Here is a 4225-nt window from a genome sequence, read left to right as displayed (position 1 = left end):
AATCATCTGATCTTTTCGCCTCCTAATTGTATTTATTTATTTATTTTTGCACCTGGGATTAATGAATTTGAATCGGTTGCAAATTCGTTTGTATCTTCTCCTTACAAGTTGAGTTCTACTTCAGTGATGGCAATCTTCCTAGGGATAACTTTCTTAAGAAATCGGTGAGCGAGAGCGAAGATGGCAGTATCCTTTTAAGTGAAATTGTTACCATTTTGTTGCCAAATTTGAGTTTCTTTTGCTTAGTTAACTCTGTTGTCTTCTTTGCTCCGTTGACTCTAACTAAAAATCTTAGTGGTTAGTTTGGCATTAATATGTTCTTCTCTCGGATGAGAAGCCATCTTGGTTTGGGTGATGTAAAGGCGGACGACGTGTCAGAAGAGATGATGAGGACCGTCGCTAAAACCCTAAGAAATTCTGCTTCCCTTATCTGAGGACGGTGAGTTCTTACTCATACGATATCTATGCTATTTTCCCCCCTTTTTAGGGGTGGAGGGATGTCTGAAACTCTCTTTTTTTTTTCTTTGACAATTATTACCAAGAAATCCATTTCCACTGCACTCCCCCTTAAACTACTGTTTCATGCTTTCTTGCATTAAACATAAACACCGGTATAAATGTTTAAGGAATATGGTGTGCCCAATTCCCTGTTTTTGTACATCTATGTTCTTAGCCTTGGCTACTTTGTGTACCATATGGTTTGATTAAATCTTATGGGCTATAGACTAAACACAGTAAATAAATAGGCTTTGCATGTTTTACATTACAAAGATTGTTTCATTCTAATTCAACCCACTTTTAATTTATAGAATTTTTTGACATGATTATGATGATAACCCTAAAAAGGGGATACACTTGCATATATGATGTGTTCATTAAATGGAATGAAATGTATATTATCAGAAGCTAGCTAGCTACATCCATTCGCTTATGGGAAGGTAAAGGTGATGGTCGTCGAGTTCCGGCCCATCCGGCTGAATCCATCGTCCTTGCTGATCTTTCACCATTCCTTTGTTCTCATTTTGCCACCAGGTGGGTGGCAAATTGCAGTCATATCTCAAGAAGTCAGCGGACTTGTTCACCAGTGCAGGATCCTTCCGCTTGCAAGCGCAAATCTCCGCCCCTTCCCATGGTACCTGTGTTCAAATTTCCAACATATAAGAAAAAGTAATTAGGATTTATTGCATGTTTACGCAGCTCGAAATTATTAATCTGGTGCGTAATTTGTCTCAATAATAATAATTATTATTTTTTTATGATTTTTAATTTTTATATAAAATAAAAAATTAGCACAGAGCCAGTTGTAAATAATAATTATTTACTACCGCAATTGTCAAAGCAGATTAGCACAGAGCTAGTTGAAGCAGTCATCTCGATAAGCAACACATTGTGGGGTGTGGTCCCTAGGCACTTCCACCTGGGTTCAAGCAAGCAGCATTTATATCAGGCCTGGCAAGAGGCCATTCATCGTGTCCTCATTCCAATGACCCCAAAAACAGCACCCTTATGGGGGCAGACACATTGGTTGTTGTGCTCATGCGGGGGTAGACGCGTGAACCTTTTCGAGGAAGGCATATTGTGGTGGTTTGAGTGGGGGAGTGCCATGCTTCCTCACGGACATCAGTGGCTGTTCATTTTAGTGAGTTGTGGGCGGTGTGCCTAGATCTTGGTTTCATGACGGATGAGCCATTGTTCCGTAGCTTTGTCTGAGACACTACTAAGGCGGGGACAACAGTTCGAAATTGGTTTGTGTCGACGATTGGTCAAGGAATATCACTGAAGTGGCTGTTTTGCACAGAACGGGTCATTGGTTGAAGCCACAATATTGGAATGATAGGAATGTCGGTACACTGGCCGCTGGAGCATGGCGGCCTTGCATCGGCAAGGTATCAGGGGGACATGCTCAGTTCATCAACAAGGCGGAACACTTGTAGCAGCAACAACTCTTCACAAGGCAAGTGCATGTTCAACACCATCATGGGTAAAAGTTTCCACACCCGCACACATTGGGGTCAGATCTCCTTGAGGCAGCAGCACATTGGGGCCCCCTCGGAGCGAAGAGGTAGCTCGAACCGGCGTGGTGAAGTGTAGTTTCGAGGGCCAAGAGAGAATAAGCCATTGACTAGGTTTGAGTGACCGCACACAGCGAGGTGAAGTCTGCAGGCCAGCATAGTGAAAGGGTACCCAGGACACATCGTCAACAACAGGAGTAGACCTATTACATCGTGTTCGGTAGCACCACCGAAAAGCTACCAAGAAGACGATCGAGCCTTGAGGTAAAGATGATACATGGGGCGGACCTCCGCGAAGCACACACATCAAATTTCTTCGAGGGCCCTTCTTTCACACAGTTCAATGACATAACCATTGCGCGGTTTGAGTAACCTCAACACAGGGGGTGAAGTCCAAGCAGGCTGGCATGGTAAAATGGTTCTGTCCCCTTAAATGGACACCAATATAGGTGAGACCCGGGTTTGCTAGGCAAGCCCTGGAATTGGCAGACAAGTGGATGGCGCGGGACACAAACGCCCATTCACAGAAGAACCATTGTCAAGGACGACACTGGATTGAGTGGGGGAGCCTATCACGGTCTGACACAAGCTTAGCCTTGCCTACGCTTGGTAGGCTTATGTTAAGGGACACCATCGTCATTTTCGCCTATAAGATTTTTGGGAGAATTGATGTCATCTTTAGGCAGACCTCTAAAAGCTTAACATACTCTTTGAGGAGGGGTGGTCGACCTCCTTGGGTGCCTAACCTTGGCACTCCTAGACCAACTTCCCTTGTGGGGCGGCCCTAGTTAATGGCTAGCATGGCTACCAGGGTTCTTCATGGGCGCACACATGCTCATGAGGACAATGCATGGACCAGCACTATGCTACCGACACTCAAGGGAGGCTTGGTATGCAGGCCTGACTCAAGCATTACCTTTCACCACGCCAGCCCCTTGCCCAAGTTGAATGATTTATCCCGTTGCCCACAGCGCACGGGTGTGTTCCGGCCCAAGCGGTTGCCTATCAACATGGCACACAGGTGCCCACATCATCAGTATACTAGAGACCCATCACATCGGTGCCCAGTCACCTCTCATTGGCACCCAGTCGCCTCTCATCATGGCCTTCCCCCTTTAGCATGTAAGTGGCACGTCCCATGGATCGGCCAGAGCCAGCTGAGTGCCCCGGCCATGCGACTTGAGGTCATGATCCAGTGCTACTGACCTTGGTGGAGTCATTTCATCGGGCAACTCCTAGCCTCCAAGCATACAAAGGCTTGTCCTAACGTACCTTGACCTGGACGCCACACGGGTTTCTTACGCTGGCAGAGTTCTTGCAGAAATGACAATTCTCGTCCTTGTTAGCGTAGACGTCGTGGAATCCAGATTTGACCTTCACATTGGGATTGGGGCATGGTATCTTAGCAGAAGAGATCGACTTCTAGGTGATCAGCATGTCTTTGGCCCACTCGAGCCGTGTCACTGTACCCCTCCAAGCGACGGCAATGTGACAATAGCCGAGCCGTGCCGAAGTGTCGTCGTCTGAAACGGCGACGTAGCCATCCAATTGGCGTCCTGGTTCCAGACCTGGGGCCACCTAGATTTCTTGAAGAAGTTCGGGAGGCTGATGTTGGTGGTGGAATAGAGGTAGCGGGTGACGTCGTAGCCCAAGTGGGACATGCCCAGACACTCGAAGAACTCGCGACGTGTGAAGCGGCAGCTACCGCAGTACTTGGAGTAGGCATCGTAGTCGAAGGAATCGTAGCAAGCTTGTGTGATCTCCCCATAGCGTATTAACTCCGAGCGTAGGATAGGATCCATGGGGTCTAGCAGTCCATCCCAGTTATCTTGGCCGTGGATCTCTTGCCAGCAATCCTTTATGCTCCTCTTGTGTTGTTTGCCAGTTGTTGTAGGTAGCATCATCTTGTTTTTCTTCTTCTTGTACATTTCATCTTTCGAGATCGGTGAGGATTGATGACATGGAACCTTGGTTCGGCTTCAACATCACCCCAGTTGTCACCGCGGGCTTTCTTATTGCGAGCTCCCTGATAGCTATAAATATAACCCTAGCAAGTGCACTAGTTATCAAGTAGTATAAAATATCGTTCCCACGGGGATTTAACAAAATAAGTATTAGAACCACAATCTTCCCTAATTATCTAGACAACCGAAATTCAGAATTGAGCAAGGACTATTGAGAATAAAAATTAGCATAAGAAAATAAAAGCGAAA

The 4225-nt window shown here is 46.2% G+C and overlaps 1 pseudogene; it reads right to left on the bottom strand.

Annotated features, from left to right (window-relative positions):
* Positions 1-3434: 3434 nt before the first annotated feature.
* Positions 3435-3974, bottom strand: LOC148878994 (phospholipase A1-Igamma1, chloroplastic pseudogene; annotated as a pseudogene).
* Positions 3975-4225: the final 251 nt, after the last annotated feature.

Source organism: Nelumbo lutea, chromosome 1 (assembly GCF_056320005.1).
Source record: "Nelumbo lutea isolate HS-2025 chromosome 1, American lotus-T2T, whole genome shotgun sequence".
Lineage (NCBI taxonomy): Eukaryota > Viridiplantae > Streptophyta > Magnoliopsida > Proteales > Nelumbonaceae > Nelumbo > Nelumbo lutea.
Note: the sequence above shows the minus strand (reverse complement) of the source record. Positions and strands in the feature narration are given on the sequence as shown.